Source organism: Leptodactylus fuscus, chromosome 2 (assembly GCF_031893055.1).
Source record: "Leptodactylus fuscus isolate aLepFus1 chromosome 2, aLepFus1.hap2, whole genome shotgun sequence".
Taxonomy (NCBI): Eukaryota; Metazoa; Chordata; class Amphibia; order Anura; family Leptodactylidae; genus Leptodactylus; species Leptodactylus fuscus.
Genome location: NC_134266.1, coordinates 238,885,476 through 238,896,184, shown reverse-complemented (window position 1 = coordinate 238,896,184; position 10,709 = coordinate 238,885,476).

Genomic DNA, 10,709 nt, shown 5'->3' with positions numbered 1-10,709 from the left:
GCCTGCAGATCTACTTGCAGCGCACTCGCCCCTTTAGGTGGACTGAAAACCTGTTGGTCAGCTACACGGGGAAAAACAAGGGCGCCAAAGCCGCCAAAGCTACAATATCCCGGTGGGTTACCGAGACGATTAGAGTCGCCTATACCGCCCAAGGGCTGTCGGCTCCATCTTTCCTTCATGCCCATTCAACCAGGGCAGTGTCCACTTCACGGGCAGAAAGAAGTGCTTTGTCTGTGGACCAAATATATGCAGCTGCCTCTTGGGCATCTGAATCCACCTTCATTCGGCATTACCGCCTGAAGGACCAAGTGGCAGATTCCACTGCCTTTGCCCAGACCAGTTTAAGTTCGGTCATGGGTTTGTCCCACCCATCTTGGGGACCTGCTTGCTATATCCCCACATTGTGCCGCTGTTGAGGACGACAGGGAACGAGTGATTATGAAGATAATCTTGTTTCCCTTAGTCCTAACAGCGGCACAAGATTTCCCACCCTGGGAATCATATCTTATGTATAAAACTGTATATAAATGTAATGGAGGTACTTTTGTATTTACACGCAGAGGGGAGGTTCTTGTGCCCTCTTATAGGGCCTGCCACGCATTTGATTGGCTAATTAAATATCCGCCTGTCCTACCAGCACACAGGGGCAGAAATACCCCCCCACATTGTGCCGCTGTTAGGACTAAGGGAAACAAGATTATCTTCATAATCACTCGTTATATTGGTCCAGCTCTCCGTCATTCGAGTCCACCAACTTTTGCAGACTGCTCCAGGTCTCTCCTATTTGAAGGGCGCCTCCTCTTCTTCCAACAGCAATTGGAAGATCTCTCCACAGGTATTCAATGGCATTTAGATCAGGACTCATTGCTGGCCACTTCATAACTCTCCAGTGCTTTGCTTCCATCCATTCCTAGGTGCTTTTTGAAGTATGTTTAGGATCGTTGTCCTGCTGGAAGATCCATGACCTAGGATACAAACCCAGCTTTCTGTCACTGGGCACTACATTGTGACCCAAAATCCTTTGGAAATCTTCAGATTTCATGATGCCTTGCACACAGTCAAGGCAACCAGTGCCAAAGGCAGCAGAACAACCACAAAACATCTTTGACCCTCCTCCAATTTTACTGTTGGTCCTGTGTTCTTGTCTTTGTAGGCCTCATTCCATTTTTGGTAAACATTAGAATTAAGTGCTTTACCAATAAGCTCTATCTTGGTCTCTTCTGTCCCCAAGAATTTTTCCCAGAAGAATTTTGTCTAACTCATGTACATTTTGTCAAACTGCAGACTAGCTTTTTTATGTCTCTGTGTCAGCAGTGGGGTCCTCCTGGGTCTCCTGCCATAGTGTGTCATTTCATCATTGTACTGACACTGATGCCCCCTGAGTCTGCAGGACAGCTTGTGTTTCTTAGGAACGTGATTGGGGCTGCTTATCCACCATCTGGTCTACCCTGCATTACATCCTTTCATCCATTTCTCTCTTCCATCGATGTCCAAGAAGATTAACTAGAGTGCTATAGGTTGTAATTATTGATTATGTTGCGCACCGTGGAAAAAGGAACTTCAAGATCTCTGGAGATAAACTTGTAACCTTCGGATTGTTGATATTTTTCCACAATTTTGGTTCTCAAGTCCTCAGAGAGTTCTCTTCTCCTCATTCTGTTCTCCATGCTTAGTATTGCACACACAGACACACAATGCAAAGTTTGAGTCAACTTCTCTCCTTTTTACCTGGTTTCAGGTGTGATTTTCATATTGCCCACACCTGTTACTTGCCGCAGATGAGTTTGAATAAGCATCACATGCTTGAAACTAAGTTATTCACTAATAGAGATGAGCGAACACTGTTCGGATCAGCTGATCCTAACAGCACACACCCATAGAAATGAATGGAAGCACCTGGCATGGCGACCGGCCGCCAGCAAAGTGTACGTGCCAGGTGCTTCCATTCATTTCTATGGGTGCGTGCTGTTCGGATTGGCTGATCCGAACAGTGTTTGCTCATCTCTATTCACTAACAATTTTTTTGAGTTATGTGTGAAATTATGTCCAATTTGCTTTTTTGTGTGTTGTTCCAATACACACAAAGGAAATAAACATGTGTATAACAAAACATGTGTAATTACAATAATTTTCGACTAACAATAACTTACGGCCATGACTGTATCTGCAGTTATTACTCTAGACCTTGCCTTTTCTATCTTGGTTAGATATAAGTGGCATTTTAATGGGGCATTCACACGGAGTAACGCTGCGCTGATTCTGGCACGATAACTCACGGCAGAATCAGCACTGATAAAAAGACTTCCATTGACTTCAATGGGTTCCGTTTAACTTCAGTAACACATTGAAATCAATGGGAGTCTTTTTATCAGCGCTGATTCTGCCGTTACTCCGTGTGAATGCCACCTAAGAAATTTTGACAACCATTCGAACTGGCAATGTTCTAATTTCTCTGAAAATCAAGTGTGATATACCTTGTGAAATCTGTTTTGTTAATTTTTTAACTTAATGGGGCTCTATCAGCGAAATCATGCTGATAGAGCCCCACATATGCTATTCAGGCACCGTAAATGTTATATTAAACTACCCCCCCCCCCCCCGTTTTAAAATAATAACCTAAAAAAGAATGTGCTCTACTTACCGAACGTGCACACTGGGCGGGCATTCAGGGTGTGTCTTCATCTTCATCCCCGCCTCTTCTTCCTCCGATGTCCTGGGGTCCCGTCCTCCTCCGGTGCTCGCGAACGGACATTGATAAAAAAAAATAGCCTGGGCACATGCGCAGTAGCCATAATAGAAGCCGCATGCTACTTCGCATGCGCCCAGGCCAATTTTTTTTTATCAATGTACGTTCGCGAGCATGTGAAATGTTTGTGAGTTTGTGGGTTTGTGACTTTGGATGTTCGGATGTTTGGCGGTCAATCACGCAATAACCGCTCCACCGATTTGGCTGAAATTTTCCACAAACATAGTCCCTACACTCGATTGCGCAATAGGCCACTTTTTGTCACAATAGCGCACATACGTTTTTCCCAGGACCCCCACAAAATCCAAACTCACATCACTATCTCTGCAATCTCACACACTTTGGACCCCGATTTGGCTGAAATTTTCCACAAACATAGTCCCTACACTGGATTGTGCAATAGGCTACTTTTCGTCACAATAGCGCACATACATTTTTCCCAGGACCCCCACAAAACCCAAACTCACATCACTATCTCTGCAATCTCACACACTTTGGACTATAGCAAGCCACAAAATTCATATTACCCTCTACAGCAGAGGTCAGCAACCCCTGGCACACATGCCAACAGTGGCACTCCTGCCATATTTCACTGGCATGCCAGCAGCACAGGACCTGCAAGAGTTAAATAAACTCTCTGCTAGAGCTGAGGCATAAGGACACTCCCCTTTGCGAGATGTGCAGGAAACCCAGGGGGTGGAGCTTAGTCACTCAGGTCTCTGCCTGCTATAGTTATAGCTCCTGCCGAAGCTGCTAGCAAACTGAAAGTAAGAAACACACAGCTCCCTTCCTTTACTTCCTATTGTCATTAATGTCAGGCATTTGGGGTTATTAGTTTAGTGTTAGTAACTCCATGTGCCTCACATTAATAGGAATAAACCCCATCATGTCCTTCATATTAACCCCTGTGTGCCTCACTCTCTCAAATATCAGTAACTAGAGATGAGCGAGTACTGTTCGGATCAGCCGATCCAAACAGCACGCTCCATAGAAATGAATGGATGCACCTGGTACTTCCGCTTGGATGTAGCCGGCGCGCTTAACCCCCCGTGTGCCGGCTACGTCCATTCATTTCTATGCGAGCGTGCTGTTCGGATCGGCTGATTCCAACAGTACTCGCTCATCTCTATCAGTAACTCTTACACAGGGGTTAATGTGAGGGACATGATGGGATTAATTGCTATTAATAAGATGCGCATGGAGTTACTAAACTGTCATGCACAGGGCCAGACTTTATGTTGCTTGCTCAAGAGTATCCTGTGCCCAAAACGTACATGTACTGGCGCAAAATAACAACTCATACAATGTCATATATCGAAGTATATTAACCTGAAATACTTCTGTCCCAAAGACACTATGTACAGTTTATACCGTAGCGGCTGAAATACAAATTACATTCAACACAAAAGTCTCATGTGCTATCAGAATTACAGCAACAACAAGATACACAGTTACATTTTATATCCCATACCTTATACACAGTACGAAAACCTTACCCGCGCCTGTATATACCCACTTCTACAATCACCGCAAACGAAGTTGCGGGTACCAGCTAGTTGTTCATAATTCTCAAAGTTTGTTTGGGGTTACAGAAAATGGTGAGGTTTTTTTCCCCGTAAACAGCGCCACTCTTGTCTATGCTCTAGGGCAAATGAATGAAACGTTTTAAGGTCATTATGCTTTAACGTCTCAACATAGTTGTAGGATTTTATTGCATAAGATATAATTGCTGCAGGGTTTCTTGTAGGATAATGAAATCCTGACCACTTAACCTTCCCTGGAAATGACTAAGGAATAAAAACTTGACTGGGAGTGGCAGGTTCGTCCTTAATAGGAGACAGGCACAATCCTGTGGTTTCTGTTCTATCAGCTACTAACTTTCGTAATGATGAGAATATGTAAGCGCAGTGATTCATTTTAGGATTTCTATGATTTACTTGGAATCTCCCTTAATGTTTAGTGACTTTTCAATAAAGTAGCCAACATTAAGAGAGAGGACTCTTATTTGATGCAAGACTGTCCTATAAGGCAAAGTATTACTGCTTGTCGAAATATATATACATGTCAGAGAGGTCTGATGGAGGAGTTTGCACACCGAAATGTGTAACCTGTATTCTGATCTAAACTTGGACCTGCTTTTTGAAGACTTCTTTGGGGGAATCCAACAGAGGATTGTGGATATATCCAAACTACTTTTCCAAATGTGACTTCGGTTCTTCTAAAATCTTACTCAGTATCCAAAACATGGATAAGCCTTTCAATGGTCAAGTTCATACAAGCAGAATAGGTAAGCTGATGGCTGTTCCGGAACCTATACATATGACCGAGGGACGTGCCAATCTATGAACAATCAACTTAGGAAAACAAATGTCTAGTTACTTCTTAGGAATCTGGTTAAAACTCTGAAAATGTTATTGACTGTCTATTGAAAGTCCATATGGGTGGACTGTCCATCATTTTTCTTAGAAACAAGCAGCACTGTATGCAGAATCTTTTTTTTTTTTTTTATAGAATTTTCTATGGTGATTCCTAACAGAGCTTCTGACAGGTCAAAAGACCTTAAGGCCTAAAAGTTCCAGATCTTCTGCACAATGGAGAACCCAAGTATTTAAGAAAGATAGTTCCTGCATCTGAATGGCCACCCTGATCCTCTGGGCTCTCTAGCTTCTGCAACGGTTGTGGCACGCCTATACTTTTATAGTAGCTGTAGTCGTAGATTTTTTTTTGTATGGCGGCTAAAGAGTTTTCTTTCATGTCATTATGGTAATGCATTGAGTGCACTGTGGGAATTAAGATTTGTGAATGGACAACCACATCATCATGGCAGAGAACATAGCTCCCTTTGGTAATTGCAGGCTTTCGCTTTATAAATAGCAGTCGCAATAGGTTTCATAGTTGTTGTTTTCTGAAAAAAAAAAAATCACTAATGCATTCTTACTCGTGATGCCTCAAACAGTTAATGTAACATTTATGGTTTGGTGAGCTTTTTCCAGCTGCCTCCATGGACCATGCTTTACTTCAGGCTTTTACTCCTCTGAAGACATGCCTGCTCTATGCAACAACTGAATGAGTAAGAGGACAAGGATGTCTTCCAGAGTGGATTCACGTGGTCCAAAAATGAAGAAAACCAAAGGTCATTTGACAGCCTTAGTGTTAGTACATCCATGCAATAAACACAGAATAATGACCATGCTTCATACAAGGCTGTTGTCTGTCTTCCAAATGTTGGTACATTCTGCAATACTGCTAGGTTAACAGAACAATCCACCATGTTCCTTCTAGACAAACACTAAGGTTGGTTAAAGTAGACGCTCCAAGTGGCCACATATAAGGTTTGGGATTAGTTGTACTTCCCAAAGGACCATATTCAAAAGTTCCCACAATCTTTTTCTCTAATACGTTTTTCCCTATCTCACTGGACTTGATGGCCAATTCTCCCTTTTGCTTCATTATTGACTTAAAATTCTTCTAGTACGTAGATAGATCTGGTATATTTATGGATTGGTTATGGTTAGAGATGAGCGAGTACTATTCGAAATGGTAGTTTCAAATAGCACGTTCCCATAGGAATGAATGGGAGCGGCTGGCGCGCAGGGGGTTAAGCGGCAGGACGCCGGCCCTGGCTGTGTGCAGGCCGAAACTACTGTTTCGAATAGTACTCGCTCATCTCTAGTAATGATAAAAGTGCAGCAAAACTTGAAGGATTTGTATTGGTGGGGTAGTGATGTGGCTCATGCAGGCTATGTCATCTACTTCTAAGGCTATGTTCACATCTGCACCAGCTGTCCAATCAAGCAGAAATCGCCAGAGGGAAAGTGCTGCAAGCACGGACAACCAACAGAACCAATTATAGTAAATGGGATCCCTCAGGCTCTGTTCGAGTCTGTTATTTTTGGGGTCCTTTGTTGTCCTTTTTTCCATTCATCTGGTCCGTCAAAATCAAAAGAAAGATGTGAATATAGCATTAGGATTCAAGATATGTGTAGACTAGTTGTACCCCCAATATGGAAAATATTCAGCTTTGCTGGAGGCAGTGAAAAAAATGTATAGTTACCTGTTCCTATTGCTCTGGTGTCCTTCGGCACCTCCTGGTTCTCCTGCTCTCCCGGGTCTCTTCTGGAGTTGTGTGACCGATGAGGCCAATCAGTGGCCTCAGCAGGCTTTAGGAAGAGGACCAGTCATGTCACAGGTACTGATATTCACTGATTGGCCACAGTGGTCACGTGTTCAGCGGCTTAAGAACAACTACGGAAGACATCAGGAGAGTAGGAGATCCAGGAGGCGTGGGAGGACACCAGAGAAACAGGGACAATTGAATATACATTTAAAAAAAAAAAAAATTCACTGTCCCAGAAAATGTAAACATTAAAAGGGTTGTCCATTTTTGCCTGGACAATCCCTTTACACTAGCCTAACACCTCAGATAGCAATTGGCCAAATGCTTGTTATGCTAAAAATTCTCCCTCCCAATCCTGTCATAAAGAGAGGAATAAGCTATTACCACAACAAATAGACTTGTTAAAATTCAACTGCCTGGTCCTTCTTGTTCCAGAAGGCCACCATACACATCAGTTGGTTGGCTGGTCCTAACATTAAACTAATGTATATCACCATCTTTATCCAGACCCAATAAAAGTAGATGATGACCCACCCCACTGTCTACATTGTGATAACCCCTCTAGGGTCTTCCTACCATGGGGGTTTAGGCTACTATATCAAAAGATCTTTTTGAAAACATACTACTAATATTATAAATGTGAAAGTTTGTGTGTTTGGATGTTTGTTACTCTTTCACGCAAAAAATAGTTGAACGGATTTGAATGAAATTTGGCATAGATAGTTTGTAACTTGGATTAACACTCTACCACTTCACTACTGTTATGAATTTATGTTCATATAATATATTAAACTGCGCTTGCCAGCAGCATTATCTGAGGTTCTGATAAAGCCAGGTCTGTTATCTCCCAATGTAAACACTTAGCTAACCCTCAGTGCATTGTGTACATTCATTTGCATATAATCTGATCTACTCCATGGACAGGAAAACACCTTTAATGCAAATTGGCAGTTTGCCAATTTTAAACATGCTGGGAAAAAGAAAATCTAATTTGTCGCAAAATTCTAAAACCACGAGAGCCATGAAGGTAGCCAGAAGTCAACAGAGTTCTCCTCAATTGGAGCTCAGGGGGATTGAGCAAGCTAGGAATCAAGTGGTTCTTAGAGCAGCCAAAACGCAGGAGCAGGAGGATCATCGACTCATTATATGGCGTCCCAGCCAGCTGCTGAGATGCCGGAACAATCACAGGCACGATGCGAGGAACAAGTTCAGTGGCAGGCCAGCTTGACAACTGCCGAAATGCCAGAGTAGAAGGATCATCGGTGCCAACAACACACACATTATATGGCTTTGTAGCCAGCTGCTGAGATGCAGGAACAATGACAGGCACGGTGCAAAGAACAAGTTCAACAGAAGGACAGCTTGAGTACTACTGAAACGCCGGAGCAGGCAAACCATCGATGGGAATTTTCTGAATATAGATGGATCATCGGCACCAACAACATGCAGACGAAGTGCGGGCAGAGGGTAGTACTTTATATTTATTCACCAGTATTTCATGTAGTATTGACATGCTTTTACTTTATTGCTCCCAGCACTGTTATAGTTAATACTTTGTATTCACTTTATACATATTCAAGTTCTTTCCTGTTTTGACTTCGGGATAAGATTCATGGTGTTTCTGCATATTCTGCGTATGGTTTTATTTCCTTTCACAGGTAAGTTAGGAATTCATAGCTGTAGTGTGGCCATCTAACTTTACCACAAATCCTAAACCCACACAGGGAAAGCTTAGCCAAAAACATTTCTTGGCCACTTGTGAAAATACTGTTTCATTTTATTTTCTACAGTAACACAGCATTAGAACATTTGGTTGTAACATGGAGTTCAGTGAAAACATCCAGTGTTTCCAGACTTAGTTTGCCCTGTGATTTGGGACATTCATATATATTACTTTATTAATGTTTTAATTATTTTTTTATACACTAATATCATATTTACTTGCATCAGTCCCAGCACCAGGGTTGTTTAGATAACTGTGAGCCAATCGCCTATTTGACTGACAGAGTTATTCCTCTTGACCATACAATACACATTCATCTTTGGCTCAGCCTAGTTAATGGAGAGAAGCAAATATGTCACTGTCAGATACCTCTGGTGCAAGCAAATAATCCTCCCTATGAACAAAAGGATCCGGTGTGTTAAAATCCAACATCATGATTCATTTTCTCTCAAAATGAGTAGGGCCACACTCCTGTCTCCAAGGCTTCTCCTGAGTTGCACCAGTTCTCTGGAATGCTCTACCCTGGACAATCAGATTAACATCCAATTTGTACAGCTTCAAGACACATCTCTTAAGGCAGGTCTATCACATCTCCAAATGTAAACACTTCTGCAGTTACGCTCCCTAAAACGAGCCCGTATCTGTTCATGCAACCCTTACACCTTTACACCCAGGCACACTGGCTGTGACCGCCTCATACAGCTTTATTTATTTGTATAATTTTAGTAACCTTTGACATTAAAAAAAAAAACTGACTGTACATTGTGTACATTGTGTTTGTACACTGTGTCCCAAATTATTACGCAAATTATACTTTTCTCTGATTTTCCTGCAAATGACAGCCAGTGTAATGGTCAAACTTTCAACCGTTCGAGCTGAAATCAAACTTTTATTGGATGAACCTCCCGATGATAGTTTTTTCTTCAACAGATTATAATCTACTGTTTCAAATGATTTTGCACATCAAATGGTCATTTATTGAATTTGCAGCATTTAGAGGTCACATTTACTGAAATCAAGTCATTTCAATCTAAAACATGTTAACAGGCCAAGTTACCAGGGGCGTAACTTTAGGGGATGCAGTCGCATCGGGGCCCAGGAGCCTTAGGGAGCACATAAGCAATGGCATCAGTATTGAGATTGCAGCTTCCATCTGGCCCATAAACCAAGGAGACCCACAGATTACCCTAACCACACTAAGGTGGAGTAAACTCCTTAGCACCTGCAACCATCACTATCAAGAATTCGCTGTAGGGATGAGGTAGGGAGCCCTGGACAAAAGATTACACGGGGCCTACAAGACTATGTTAACATGGTAGCCCTTTGTTGATATCACCTTCACAATTATTCCATACATTGAGCTTGTAGGTTTTTAGACTGTATGTTCAAGACAAGTGACAGACATAGTGAGACAAAGTTTTCCATAGACTTCACAACAATGGAAGTTACATAGCACCCCTGTCTAGTGTATATTATACCATATTTTTAATATGCCCTATTAGGAAAAATGTGGCTAAAAATTGTCTTTGTCATATAGTCCAAAGTCAGTGAGGTCCAGCAATGCCAGCTCCCTGAATGCTTTTTTAAAAAGTTTTTTGTTTCATGAACATAACTGTATTTAAATTTGCAGTCAAATAAAAGTTAAAAATTTTTGCAAATATAAATAATTCTAAATTTTGTAGAGTTTTAAAGATGTTCTCTAACCATCTTAGTGTTGCATTGATTGGTTGACAAAGGATATGACTATGAATTCAGGAACTTTCTATGGCCTGGCACTTGTCGGAAACCCTGCCATGATTTTCTTATTGTGCACATGTCGTCAGGCCAAGACACTACATGCCTACATTGATAAGAAAATTGTAATCCTACTAATATTATAAGTGTGAAAGTTTGTGTGTTTGGATGTTTGGATGTTTGTGAGTTTGGATGTTTGTTCCTCAATCACACTAAAACGCCTGGACGGATTTGCGTGCAATTTTCCACAAACATAGTTTTCCCTTAGGATTGAGTCACAGGCTACTTTTGGTGCCACTAAACAACATGGCTTCCTAGCAGGAGACTCACAAAAGCAGGACTCCTAGCCCCAGCTATAGACTCACACACACTGCCTGGCATTTCCTGCC